Source organism: Oryx dammah, unplaced genomic scaffold, assembly GCF_014754425.2.
Source record: "Oryx dammah isolate SB20612 unplaced genomic scaffold, SCBI_Odam_1.1 HiC_scaffold_11, whole genome shotgun sequence".
NCBI classification, from domain to species: domain Eukaryota; kingdom Metazoa; phylum Chordata; class Mammalia; order Artiodactyla; family Bovidae; genus Oryx; species Oryx dammah.
In genome coordinates, this window is record NW_024070195.1 from 10455231 (window position 1) to 10470488 (window position 15258).

A 15258-nucleotide genomic window follows, 5' to 3' on the forward strand; every position below is an offset into this window, starting at 1 on the left:
CGTGTGGATATACAAGGAGAAAGACGCTGGGAGGAAACTTGGGCTGTGCTTGGGGAGGCTTGTGAAGTGAATGGAAAATGCATTGCTATGTTAATTTCCCCCACAACCCCAGTGACTTAATATTTAATCAAGACACAGGTCAAGTCTTGGTTATGTAGCAGGAGTCCAGGCTAGTCTAACCCTGTTGTGTTTCCACCAGAACTGACTTAGAAAGAAAAAGGAAAACCTTGCTTTTAATTAGGCAGCTCATAGGATGTATGGGTGAAAATAGGAAAAAATGTAGTTTAAGAACCTCAGTGATTGTACTCTATAAATATTAATTTAGAGTGGATTGGAATCTGGGGAGTTGGACGAGTCTTACTGTGTAAGTAGGTCACAGGTAGAAGGTCAAATGTTGACTGTTCATAATCAGCAGGCTACACAAATGTGATTTGGAGGTTGTTTGGAGCCCTACTGTACTTTAAACTCATCTGGTATTCATTACAATGCAGTTTCTCAACAGGACGAAACTGTATAGCTAATGACATAAAATGTTTCCTCCTTATCTAATCAGGAATCTTTCTTGAGCAGCTAGATTAGATGTTATTCAGAATGGATAATATAGGAAATAACTACTCACTGTATTTCATTTGTGGAATTAACCACATGGCCTGTAACTTACATATAGTGCTTATGGAGAGAAAGCCAGCGAAGAGCAGGCTCTGATACTTTTAGCCAATAGCATACAAGAATATGATACTGCTTGTGTTTTTTAAAAAACTGCATATGAAATATGATATGCAATTTGGAATTACTTTATGGTTTTGGTACATTTGCCCATCTTGCTTGTGGAGTTTTATGAAATTGCAGTATGTGAAACTTGGGGAGGAGAGGCGGTGTGACATAATGAGTAACATTAACTCAAGAAAATGTATATTGGTTGTACAGGGCAGTGTGATGGGAACTGGTTTGCCTGTTGTGAGCACATGGAAAATGCCGGAAACTTTCTTACAAGATAACTAGTGAGTTGTCTACTCTGCGTGTTAACTGAGGCTTGTGCCCACACGAGTGTTCAGAATATTAGCTTCAGAACACATTTCATTCCTCAAAAATGCATGCTTACCCAAGGATTAAGTCACTTCAGATGATGTTTAACAGGGAAAATCAGGTTTGAAAATCTTTTTGGTTGGCTCACAATGACACTTGGATGTAGCTTTTTATTACTTCTGCTTTCTCTTCACCTTCAAGTATTGGAGGCAGTGAAACCAGGCTGTCTGTTCAGAACCAGAGACTGTGAGCAACAGCAGACTTAACTATTTCATAACTTGTTTGCAGAAGACACATTTCTTCAGCATCTTACGAATAGTTCTTGTCTTTACAGGGTAATTGCTGCGTTCTTCATTGGGTCAGTGGCTAAGCAAAGTAACAACAGCCAAAATACTTTCCTTGATGGGAGAAGTTAGTCAATAATGTAATAGAGCATGAATTCAAACTCAGATCTTACAATTGGAACATTCTTGATTATTAAAATTGGTGTCCAGGTGTTGATGGGAAGTTGGGAAATCTTCAAGTCTGACTGGTGGAGTGAAAAACATGTAAGTGTAATTTGAGACATGCCAAGAAGTATATAAATACAATGATTGCTTGTGGGACCTGGGTTTTCAAGAAACAGTAAGGACAAGGGGGTAGGTATGTGTAGGACCTGTGGTTGTGGTCTTCCACCTGTTTAAAGACAGGATGCTCAGAGTAAGAGCTGTGTTCATTACTGTGTGGACTAATTGAGCATTGCTTTGCAGTGGCTCCTCAGTGTGCTTCCTGGTGCCCAAGAAGGTCTGGAGAGATGCTGAGGTGTGTGCTTTGCATAACATCTTTCTCTTGAGTCCTTACGGGCTCAAGTCCCTGTGGCTCAGACAGTAAAGAATCTGTCCGCAGTGTGGGAGACCTGGGTTCGATCCCTGCGTGGGGAAGATCCCCTGGAGAAGAGAAGGGAATGGCAACCCACTCCAGTACTCTTGCCTGGGAAATCCCATGGACAGAGGAGCCTGGTGGGCTACAGTCCATGGGGTTGTCAAGAGTTGGACACTGGACACAACTGGGTGACTAACCCTGTCACTCTCGTGAGTCCTTGCCTTTCTTCAGAATGGGAGATACAGCAGTACCTACCATGTAAGGATTGTGTTTGAATCACACGAAAAATGCTTAGATAGCCTTGGCATATGTTGAAAGTGTTCAAGGACTGTTTCTGACCTGAAACCCTGGGCAGCATTTTCAGCCAGTGCTCAGGGAGCATCTGTCTGCATCAAGCCGCAGGCTGAACCAAACTTCCTGTGTGTGTGTTCGCTCAGTCGTGTCCAACTCTGTGTGACCCCATGAACCCACCAGACTCCTCTGTCCGTGAAACTCTCCAGTCAAGAATACTGGAGTAGGTTGCCATTTCCTTCTCCAGGAGACCTTCCCAGCCCAGGATCGAACTGATGTCTCTCGCATTGGCAGGCGGATTCTTTACCATTGAGCCACCTGGTTATCATTTAGCTGAAAAGATAGCTTTGTCCGAGGTATCTGCAACATTGGGGGTTGGCAGGAGGAGACTTCAGGGTAGAGAAGGACAGATGATTTCTATTTCCAGATTATGCCCTGAAACAAAACAAAAACTCTCCTCCCCCTGAATTCCACCATATCAGACATAACCATAATATAAACATAACAGCATACTCTTAAACCAAAGAGAAAAATTCCAAGCTGTTCTGAATTATCTGGTTCATTTGAGATTGGACTGTGTGATTTTGGTCGTTGACTGGGTTACATGCCAAGGTAGTATGCACCAGGACTGTAGTTTGATTTTCCCCACCACATGGTGGTTGTGTTTTCCCCAGCAGATTCATTCTCGTTTTTTCCTTTTCTGCTCCCCTGGGCTGTGTGGTAAGGAACCTCTTAGATCTGAGTAGGCGGTGGGCTTTTGCCTGCTTGCTGGGCAGGCAGGCACAGCCTGGTTTTCCAGTTGGATTTCTCCTGCCTTCCTTTCTGCATCCATTAGGTGTCCCTGAATTGTGTAGGAGTAGCTATTTCGTGTTTTTTGCCTTTCCTTTCTTACACTCTGACGAATGAGCTGGGGTGTGTGTGCGTGCCTGTATGCACGTGTGCGCCTGAGTGACTCACTGGCTGCAGCACCAGAGAAACCCAGTCCCAGACTCAGCAGCTTTCATAGATCTGGGGTGACTCTCTGCCACCCCCAGAGAGTCCATCCAGGGGGAGGTTTTCCAGCACCTTGCCTTTCTTCCTTTTGTGCCTTTTCCTTGGGATCATGCTTTGTCCTGCTCTCTAGAACTCAAACCTCAGATGTGACCCTGTCCTCTAGCCTCCTGTGAGCAATTGAAGCATGCCTGGTCTGTATTGATGTGCACCATCGATGTGAAATGCACCCTGGATTTCCAAGACTTAGTAATATGAAAATAAAGCTAAATCACTTGTTTTTCTTAATGAGTCTTTAAATTTTCAATAGCTTAACACACATGATTTCATATAGTCCTATAAAACTCCCTCCCCCCCCACCCCTATGTGGCACCCCCTTTGCCTCCCCACAGGCAACTATTAATTTGTTCACTAGATCTTAAAAGTCAGTTGATTTTTGTATTGACTACATGTTTAAATGATAACATTTTGGGCATATTTAAGTAAAATATTTTTTAAACCTCACCTGCTTAGCAGTTTTTATGTGACAATTTGGTAACTTAAAATTACTGTGTGGGTCATGTTTTATTTCTGTATAAACAGCACTGGTCTATTGTGTACGGGATTCTTGGGCCCTGAGTAAAGTGGAACATGTATTGAGGTATAATTAGCTTGCAGTAAAATTCATCTATTGTAAGAATTCAGTTCTGCAAAGTTTGATAAATGCACTAAGTCAGATAACTCATCACAGCAAGTGCCCCCCTCTCTAAACACTGAGTTCTTTTCTGGATTTTTTGTGGCTTTTCCAGGATGTCTCGTGTGGACTCACACAGCATCGAGCCTTTGAGTCTAGTCTAGTGCCTTCACATATTGGAGATTCATCCATGTTGTTCACACGAGAAGTTCATTTCTGTGTTTTGCTGAGTGGTATTCTGTCGTTGACTTCACCAGTTTGTTCATTCGTTCACGGACATTTCGTTGTTTGCAGTATTTGATTGTTGTGAATGGAACTGAGACACATACACACACATAACACATGTTTTTGTGAGGTTATCGTGTATATTGCTAGGTACTTCCTGCTAGTGTATGTTTAACTTTATAAGAAAATGCCAGTCTTTTCCAAAGTGACTGTATTCTTTTTGTATTCCACAAGCAGTGTATGAGGGTTCACGTTTTGCCCTGGAGGGTTCATTTGTATTTGGTCTTGTCAACTTTTCAGTTCTAGCCATTTTAATAGATAGGTAGTAGAATTTCATCATGGTTTTAATTTGCATTTCCCTAGTGACTAATAGATGTTCAGCATCTTTTCATGTGTGTGTTTGCCCATTTAAAATTGGGTTGTTTTCTTATTATCAAGTATTGAGAATTCTAAAATATATGCTGTGGATATGCATCTATTATTAAGTATGTTTTGTATCTACGTTTTTATTCTGCGTGAGTTTGCTTAGGGCTGCTGTAACAAAGTACCACAGACTGAGTGGCTTAAATAATAAGAATTTTCACACAGTTATGGAGACCAGGAATCTGAGATCCGGCTTGTTTTCTTCTGAGGCCTTCCTCCTTAGTTTCAGGTTGCTTTTGCCCTGTATCTTCACATCCTCGTTCTTCTGCGCAAGTCCAGACTTCCTCTTTTTATAGGTACACCAGTCATCATGGAGCAGGCCCCACCCCAATGACCTCATTCTAGCTCCGTCTCCTCTTTAAACTCTGTCTTCAGATGCAGTCACATTCAGAGGTACTTCGGGTTAGGGTAATTGAAGTTTGGGGAGGGATCACAACTCACGCCATGACATTTTTTTTAACATTTATTGTCATCAGTAGAACAGAACCATTATTATTTCAGTGAAGCTCAACTTACCTTGATCAATTCCTCCTTTTTATATCCTAAGAAATCTCATGGCAAGGATCATCTCCTGTGTTTCTTCTAGGAGTTCAATAATTTCTACATTTGCACTCTGACCACTTTTGAAGTGTTGTTCGGTGCAAAGTGTGAGTCAAAGGGGATTTTTTTTTTTTTTTTTTTAGTGAGTCTCCTTTTATTTTGGTTTAAAACTCCGAGCCCTTTGGCAAACTCCATGCCCTTGTCCAGGCATTTCAACAACATAGAAGGAAATAAAGTTATTATTCTCCACCTCGTCCAACCTCTTTCTGGAGGAAATACCTGCAGAGTTTTCCTTTGTTTGTAGTGTGTATAATTTCATCTTCCTCCTCCTGTAGTTTTGAAACTTGCTTTTTTCACTTAATCACAGAAGGCCTTTGAGTCTGTTGGGTTACTTTCCCAAAGGTTGAGAGGGAAGGAGAGAAGGGAAATTCCACAAGGAGAGGTGCTTGTGTGTCATGGAGACCTCATATATGGGGCATGGCTCAACTTTCATCTTTTTTTCAATAGCTTAACCTACTGCCCCCCACTCCCACATTAACTGCTGGGCTTCCCGTTTTCAGCCCTTGAACATCCTCGTGGATCTATTTGTGTAAATCTATCTTGTGTCTTTTAAGTAAATGGCTCCATAGAGTAGATGCTTCCAGAGGGAGTCGTGCGGGTGCCTGCAGAGCCAGTCTCCTCTGGGTTCTGTCCCTCTGGTCCCTTTATCCTGTTGGGTCCCCTGAGAGGTTGAGTTGTTTCCTATTTGCTTAACAGCGCCCACCTCCCCCTTTGGCTTCCTCTTCTAATGCTCTTTTTCTTCCTGTCCCCTTTTTATGAAGACTTTAGAACCTATGTCTTGCACCTGAGCACAGTGCTTTTTTTTAAACTTTGACTTTAAAAAAGTCAAAGAAATTTCTGTGCTAAGAAATACTGAATGACACCCAGTATCCCTGTGCACTAGCGTGCAGCTCGGAACAACGTTTCCTGAAACTTGGCCTCGTGTTCAGTATCATCTGTGAATGTATTTGGATCTGTCCAGTTGTTTTCCTGTTTGATTTGAAAGAAAACTATTTGTCAGGATTCCCCGTGAATTGATCTCCTCTTAGGGGTCAGCAGTCTAGAAGGCAGTGCATCCTAGCTGTTCACCACTCGCATTGGATTTACCTGTGCGAAGGTTTACGTCTCTTGCCCCCAGTTCCTGCTGCACAGAGGCCCCTCCTCCTGAGAGTGCTGTGTGCGGGAAGGGGTTTAAGGGGACACAGTGTCCTTTCCTGACAACTCTATGCCCCTTTGCACTTGACAGGAGTAGAGGGTCTTTGCTGTGCCTGGTTGCAAGGGGAAGGTCTGCCTTTCGTCACAGACTTTTCTCCCCATCTCAGGGGTTCTCAGAGTCCCTTCCTGGGGAATCTGCAAGGTGAAAAGTATTACTGGAGTAATACCATGGCATTGCGTTCCTTTTTCACTCTTGTTTCCCTCAGATGGGCAGAGGTGAGATAAGGCAGCGGATTGAATTCTTCTATGAGAATCCAGGTTACACCAGACATTAAGGAGACTTGCCGAAGTGCAAAACAGTGCCACATTTTTCCGTAAAATTTTTTTATTTTGGAAAGTATAACTTTTGTAGGAATGTTATTTATGTTAATGTGTAGTAGTTTACATTCTAGGTGAATTAATGGATATTCAATTTTTTTTTCCGGTTTTGAGTGTCAATTTCTAAATACCTGTGTTCCATGTGGAAAACAGCTCTCTGGGTCCTGAGGTTTTCAGATCCAGGAGATCCTAAAACCTAGCAGTGTGAGAATTTGGTGGCTCTGCCTACAGTCTGTGTGGTTGAAAACCTTTTTTTCTAGAGGAGCCAGCACCTTCCCTGCTTTAAAGAACATTTGATTATAGGAAATTGCCAATCTGCGCAAAAGTAGTGAAAATCGTCTCCTGCACTACCACACACCCATCCCCTGGCTCCAACATACCCACTGTGCAGTCAGTGTTGTTTCATTTGTAGTGTCTACTTCCACCCCTTGGGTTGTAGTAAAAGCAAATTGCAAACATCATTTATTGTGTAAACATTCCATTATTAAACTTAAAAGATGAGGATTTTGTTTACAGAAGACATACCCAGCATACCGATCATAGAAATAAGAGGTTTTAATATGAAAAAACTAGTCAGTGTTCAAGTTTCCTCTACTATCTCTCCTTTAAAAAAAAAAAAAAAGAGGTTGTTTTAAAATAAAGCCTGTGCACTGAGATTGCTTGATAAAACTTCATTATAAATAATCTAATACCCCTACTGCCGCCCCTGTAATTTGTTGAGGGACAGGGTCCTCTGTCCTCAGGCCACAGCTGGTGGGTGGGTGTGTGGCCTCATCTCCCAGCAGCCTTTGAGAGGGATCTGCTGGGGTGGATGAGGATTTGCTTCGAGGAGAGCCCCAGCCTTGGGTTCACTTCCCGTCGCACTTTATCCTTTGTGCATTTTTACATTGCAGTCCCTCAGCTGCACTTTTTTTTTGGGTGGATGGGGGTGCATATCTGTGGTATGTGTACTGTTCAATTGGTATCTGGAAACTTCTGCGAGGTCCTTACCTCCCGGGGTCTGTGAATACCCACATGTGGTTGTGGAGTGTGACTGAGCGAGTGGACTGTCTAACCCTGACTGCCCACCTGGAGGGTGGGATCGGACCCTGGGGTCTTAGGTGGTGCAAGTGGGCGCAAGGCTGAGGGCCGTGGCTGCCTCTTCTATCCTGATGCAGAAGACCCCTGGAGCTTGGGAGGCTGCGCTGGGAGGAGGGCAGGGCCCAGCACGTGGAGGAGCTTGTAGAAACAGCCCCCGTGCAGTGGGAGAAGATTGTTTCTAGGGCAGTTTTAAAAAAGCTCAGAGTAACACACCTGGAGATGAGCAGGGCCTCAGAGTCTTCTCGCCTCCCCTTTTACCTTCTTACCCTTCAGGATTCAGTGTCATCTCCTTTGTGAAGCCTTCTCTGCGCGCCCCCCCCACATTAGATGCATCCTCAGTACTGGGGTTACCTCGGTCTTGTCTTCTGTCTCACAGGCCCTTAATTGTTTTCAGAGGTGCCTTTCCCACTCCGCTGCCCTGGCCCCTGTTGGTCCATCCTGTTAGAGGATTGCTGGTGAATATTTGTTTACCACAGGCCGGGCTGCTCAGTAAATGTTGGCGGAAGAAAAGACTCACCCTGAGTGAGAGTTCACACAGGGAAAATTCCAGGAGGTGTAAGGGTCAGTCTCCTGCAGGGAGGGCCTTGCCACAGGATGCGGGCCCTGGTAGGTCCTGACCACGAATTGCGCAGTGTTCTGGGCTCATTATTTGGTTGGAAGGATTAAATGGTCATATGTGTACAGTGCTTAGAAAATGGCTAAAATCCACTGAATGCTGACTGTTTTTACAGAAGGAGTCGAAGCGTGAGGCTGTTATCCAAGTTGCCGAGTGAAGTATTAACATCACCCCAAAGCCAGGACTGTGAGAACGCAGCACACAGTCATAACAAGACTGTGTGCCTTGTGACCTCAGAGCACGAAATTCAAATTGTCAAGCCACCTCGTCCCCCCATTTCACACCGACAGCAGCGTGGGTTTTATTGGGGGGGGGTGCTGCTGTAGGACGGTTACCCATCGGGCGTGTGGAGTGTCCATCACATCTGTAGCTTGGGAGGCCCTCGCCCAGTGAGGATGGGCTGGGGGCGCACAGGCGGCCGGCGTGCAGGAGGCCAGCCAGGAAGGTGACTGGAGGGCCCCAAGTGTGATACCCTCAATCAAAGTGGGGTTCTTGGTAGGCTCTCATCTTTCCCTTGGGACCAGAGAAGTATCTCTGCACCCATTGTAAATCCATTGACTGAAGGAAGCACGTAGGTCAGAAATAGTTTTGGAGCCCAGAAAAACAGACCGTGTAATGGTGCCTGAATTTAATGGGGCAGAAACAAGTGTGCTTTTGATGCGTTTGTTCGCATTATTTGGGTCCCTTGTTCTGCAGCTGATTTCTTAATGGTCCTTGTACTGTCCCTCAGGACTCTGGTCTGGGATCCTCCCAGGGGAGGGGATTGAAGGGAGTGGGTGTGGGTGGGACTGGGGAGGGGTGGGTCTGGAGAAGCCAGCTGCCTCCAGGTCTGCAGGGTGGAGAGGGAGAGTTGACAGCCTGCCTTGATCTAACAAGGGCTTGAGCACGAGGGAGGTGATGTGTTGAAATGAACTCTTTAGAGTTCTGCCTCTTCACTCATGGCAGGCTCGCAGTCCACCAGGAGAGTGTGAGTGTGTGTGTGTGTGTGTGTGTGTGTGTGTGTGATGGCCTCTTTCACTGTTGTTTCCATCCTCATTCGGTGGTGTGTGTGTGTGCCTCCCTTTCATGAACGAGAGTTTCCATCTCTAATACGCAGGTTAAAGCACACACTCTGTCTACCTTGTGAAGGTCAGACAGCTTGATGGAGTGTCTCTTCATTTGTCTTCCCAGAGTTGTTAGCCAAGTTTCTGAATTCTGAGATGTTTCCTTCTTTCTCTTACCCACGGAGTACCTTTATTATTCTTGAGTGTGGAAAATAAAGCACATTGTGTTAGGTTGCAAACGTTTATCTTATTATTTTGGAAAACATTTTTGTAGAATGCTGGTGGAGGCTTGTGTCATTTCATAGTCCTGATAATCTGAAGCATTCATGTTGTGTAGTTGTTGATATACATCTCAGTGCAATAGATGGTTAGCAGCATCTTGTCTTTTATACTTCATTTTTCCCGAGTTTTTTTTACAGTTTTTTTTTTTTTTTGAGCTTTACTGTAATTAAACTTGGCATTTGTTTAAGGAATAATTTGTGATTTCTTTGGCCATGATCTGGAGAAAATGACATGTCTATGCTCTGGGAGTGAATTCTGGTTGAGAACCTTTGTCCTCTGCCTCGCCTTTTTTTTTAAAATTTCACGAGTCAGACTGTAACTTTAAAAGAAACTGTAGGAGCTGTTCCCCAGGTTATTCACAAAATGAGTCTTTGTCTGCTTTTTCATTCACCATCTGGTTGCAAAGCTAAATTGGAATCGTGCTTGTTTTAATTATTTTCTACTTGTGTGGCCAGGAGGTTATTTGGTCTGGCGAGGTTACACTATAAGCTGACGCTCTCATTAACACCACCGCATCCACATCCTGCCCAGCATCAGAATGGTTAAGTTGGTCCACTTGTGTGGCCAGCGCTTGATACAACACAGTGGTCACGACTTAAAATTACCGGAGGAAATGTGGTGTCAGTGTGTGGGTTTTCTTTTTTTCTTTCCCTCCCTCTCTCTCTTTTTTAAATCTCCAATAATGTTAATTAAGTACATTTTTCTTCCAACAGAAATACGATTATAAATGGCTTAGGTTGGCGGTCTTAAGATTAGTGCCTGGTGGTGCTAAAGGGATAGCTTGTGCATCTCAAAAAATTGTATAATAAAGTATTCAGAGCACTTACATTTTGAACACTCCACGGCATGAATAATGGACTGGGTAGTCAGAAGCTTCTCCATTCAGTCACTTTTTTTTGATGAATAAGCCGAAAGATTCTAATATTGCAGAGAGGTATTGTTTAATAGGAAGGTGACATCAAAAGATCTCTTAAAAACATTAAAATATACTGCACTTCCCTGCTTGGGAAGACTGAACAATTCAAAGCTTCAGTGTTTTTAGAAGATGGCTTTATTCAAAGTTCTGTGAAATCCTGTTTGTAGGTTACGAAGAGTACATGTTGATTGTCTTGAAGTCAGTAGTGGTTCTGTCCTTCCTCCATTTAAAAAGCACGACAAACATGTAGTCTAGTACAGGGAACGGAGAGCAGAAGCAGCTCCTACAAAAGTGCTCAAAGTTGTCCATTCAGGCAAGAATTTATCAAACACCCTGCAACTGGGGAGCGTACCTGCTAAGGTCACCCATTACAGATGTAACATTCTGCCATAAGAGCCAGCGTCAGGTAAAATTGGGAAAGGCTGGTAAACAGAAGTACTGCCAGACTTAAAACCAGTAGCTCTAACTTAGTCTTACATCAGAGTGGAGAAGGAGGAAGGAGGTGGGAGGCTTAAGATGGGTAGGGGGAAAAAAAAAAGACATGCCAAGAAGGACGAGAATATGCACGTGAAGTTACTTCACTGATGGTTTATTGGTATTTTACAGGATGGGATTAAATGATTATTTGAGAAAAACAAATTGTCCATTTGCCTCATGAGTTTAATTTTTAAAGATACAGCTGAGTAGTAATTGGAACTCAAATTTGTCTCACAGTTCTTCTACTAAAGAATCAAAAATACATGACGTAATAGTGTCAATGTAAGAGGCTCACAGTTAAATCTTGAATCTTTATTTTTCTTGAATTAAATTGATGGTCTTTTACAGCAGCGCCGTGGAGAAACAGTTTTATTATCTGGAAAGAGCAACCTGTGAAACCTCTCTTCTAAAGTACCCATAACTTGTAAAGGAATATGTGTGGTAGTGAGCATACCTTGCCTTGAGCTCCAGGAGAAATGACCAGAGTGTTAGACATGTAGTGGGTGCCTTGATCTTCTGTCAGCCTGGTAGGCCTTCTGAGTTTAGAGAAGACTTTCTGAGGGACAAGACCCTGCAGAGTTGAGACACAGAACAATTCTTTGCGTGGATTTGCCCTGAAACACAGACAAATCCAAACTGAGGAAATAAACATGCGTTCTTGTATTTTACGTTGAGTCCTCACTTGCAAGCACATTTCCTAAGCTTCTTCCCACTGTCATCATCATCATCATTTTTTTTGCATAACACCTTTGTTGACATATAATCCATGTACCATAAAACATACCCCTTTAAAGTATAAAATTCTGTGGTTTTTAGTATGTTCACAGAGTAATGCAACCATCACCACTATCTAATTTCAGAACATTTTTGTCATCCCAAAAGATAGACTTCATTCCTGTTAGCTATCAGCGCCTCTCCCCTCTCTCCCGCCAGCCCGGTAGTCACTGCTGTCTCCTCTGGTGCAGTGGATAGGACTGTTCTGGACATTCATCAAAATGGAATTGTACAACATGTGGCCTTATTTATTGTCTGACTTTTTTTTCCCCCTTTTTTAACCCATCAGTGTTTTTGACGTTCATCCACATTGTTCCATAAATTAGCACTTCACCCCCCTTTTATTATTATTATTTTTTATTGATGTGTTGATGAAGCTGGTAAGTTACTGGTGTGCAATACAGTGATTTGTAATTTTTAAAGCTAATACTGCATTTATAGTTATTACAAGTATTGTCTCTATTTCCCTTGCCTACCCCCTTTACTTTTTAAAAATTTTTATAAAATGTACCTAGCAGATTTTCCAATTTTAGTCATTTTAGGAAGAAAATTCAGTGGCATGGACAGCATTCACAGTGTTGTGCAATCATCACCACTGTTGATTTTCCAGAATTCTTTGTTATTGCCAGTAATATTGTATTATGAGTAGACCACATTTTATTTATTCATAAATGACATTTGGTTGTTTTCATTTATTGCCCATTATAAATAATCCTGCTATGAGCTTTTGTATACAGGATTTTGTCTGGACAAAGGTTTTCAGTTTTTTTTTTTTTTTTTTTTTTTAGTTAGGAGTGGAATTGATTGGTCATATGGTGACTCCCTGCCTTTTTTATGTCCTTATTGGAAGAATGTGTATTCCTTTGCCTATTTTTGGATTGGGTGGTTTTTATTGTTGAGTTGTAAGAATTCTTTACGTATCCTGGATACAGGTCCCTTATATGATAAATGACTTAACCAATAATTCCTCCTTCTTCTGTCGTGGAAATGTGGATATATTGGATATCCCTTATTTTCTCAATTCCCTGTGCAATGGTATTAGCAGAAAAGATTATAGCTAGTTTAGCATCCAAACTTGTTCAGGAATGTGTAAGTGAAAAAGAAAGGAAGTAAGGTTACGTGTCACCAGAACTGAGATTCAGAGTTGATGCCATAGCTTACCAAGTGATCAGGGAGTCTTGGGCTGAGGGAGGCAAGTCACTGAGGTGGTTGTGCAGAGATCAAACAAGCACCAGAGGAATCTGTCACCCTGCAGGACTTTTCGGAGAAGAGAGGAGCCTTCCTGTTGTGCTTATCGGTATGGAAGGACACACAAAACCCAAGTGGGCAAACCTTTAAAGTATGACATTTTACAGCTTGGAAGGCCATAGCCCCAAAGGAAGGTAAGCAGAGGTGTTTCTCAGACTGTGTGTAAGTCTATACGATGTACAAACAGGAATTGATCTGGCAGTGTGAAGACATGGCAGCCTCCTCTAATTAGAGTCTCTTGATGACATTAAACTGTGTTGCTTCATTACAATAAATCATATTTTAACAGACTGTGTCTCTGAAGAGGCATTGTCAGTGTGCTGCATGATGGAGCAAGACTTGACCTTGTCCTTGCGGGGCTTCGTGGAGGCAACTCTTTTGCCCAGGGGGGTGTGAGCCCCACTGGAGTTACTTTGGAGTAACTCAGGTCTTAGAGAGTGCGTCCCGATAATTCTGTTCTACAGATGCCGATGCTTTTTATATTGGATACACACTTGAAATGTAAGGACTGTTTCCTATCGAAGGGAATCGAGTTTTCATTGCCTGTTTTCACAGCCATTTATTTTCTGACCCCCTCTTAATTTTCAAGCTGGTCTGGGCTTGGCTTGACTTAACTTCCACAGCAGTTTCTACAGGCTCATTTGACCAAGTGCTAGTTTCTTTTTCCCTCCTTCAGCCAGCATTTGGAGAGCCCATTGACGACCAGATGGATCAAGCAGGTATTAGCTATTTTTACCAGTTGATCATCTGGCAGACATTATGTTGTGCTCTGTACGTCTCTTTCTTAGATTCTTAATAGTGAAATACCTGGGGTAGTGTAGAATGTAGAAACAGAAGACCTGTTTGAAACTCTGGAGTAATGACGAAATAAATGCAAATGTATGACTGGGAAAATTCTGATTCCTGTGAAAAATCGACTCCTACTGCCCGTTCAAGACCCAGACCATAATAGCATACGACACCACCTAGGCTCACAAGGGCCGCTATTAATTTATTTTCATTGGTTTAATTTTCAAAAGTTAATTATATTAAACCAGTGGGGTATATTTAATTTCTCCTTGATGCAGACTATTAAGCACTCACCAACCTTTTTTTCTCTCTTGATTTTGTAAATGGTAATTGAAAGTCAGTACATCTTAACTCTGTACAACCAGAAGGGGCCCCGGGGAGAACTCTGTCCACACCCCTCGTGTTGTACACCACAGCATCAGAGACATCTGGGTCACCTTGCTCTACGGCGGAGGTCTACTTTTTGAACCCTGATGTCTTAGGACAGTCACTGGAGACGTTTGACTGTTCTCCTACCGTTTGCTCCCCTGCATCCTGGGCACCGTTTTCCTTTGTTCTCTTCCTGTCTCTGAGCGCTCTCTAGCTAGCTGCGGGTCCTCTTTCTTTGCTCACCCCTTGCTGTGCAGGGGTCCCTGCGCCTCTCTTGTCCTGTGGGGCCCCCTGTCCTTGTAAACCACCCCCTCCCCCGCCCCCAGCTCTCCACCCACAGTCTGTGGTCCAGGCCGCAGCCATTCCTCCTCGACTGCCCTCTGTTGCTGTGGAACAGCAGTGAGAGGCACACTGCCTTCTCTTGGTGAAAGTGCTTGTCCCAAGCACGGCCCCTCCGTTGTCCTGGAGGACACTGCCAAGGTGGCTGGGCTTCTCTCTCTGAAACTGTAATAGTGATAATAATAATAGGCGGGGGGCAGTGGGTAGATTGCCTCTGGATGGGGGTGGGGGAGAAGTATGTCAACTCTGACTTCTCGAATTGTGTGTTTTATGACCATGTCTCTACAATTTTAGTATGTTGTTAAAAATAGGAACCTGAGGATTAAACACTTTGGCTTTTCCAGTTTTGGAATGAACCTTTACTGTCAGCCTCAGAATTTAATAATTGCTAACATTTAGTTAGAGCTGTAGTGTATACTTTTTAAGCACATATTTAAAACAACACTTGTTGATTCCTGTAGACAATGATAGATGCTAAGGCTTTTGTAAGGGAACCATTTTGCCTGGGGGAAGGATGTTGTACTAATTCCCAAATGTTGAAAACTGCTTTCTGGAGCTTATTAAAAACACCCCCCTCCCTGCCCCGCTCTGTGTTCTGTTTAAGCATTGGTTTACTAATAAAATAGTTTTTTTTTTTTTTTTTTTTAATGGTGAAGTTAAAATTTTAGGTGTAAGTTTTCTGCATTTTCAACACAAAATTGCTTTTTTATGCTGTCTAGGCTGT

The 15258-nt window shown here is 43.0% G+C and overlaps 1 protein-coding gene across 3 annotated transcripts in view; it reads left to right on the plus strand.

Moving 5' to 3' along the window:
* The window catches only part of JARID2 (jumonji and AT-rich interaction domain containing 2), a 230436-nt gene that overhangs the window by 59010 nt on the left and 156168 nt on the right, over positions 1-15258 (plus strand). The gene's annotated exons all lie outside the window — the stretch shown is intronic.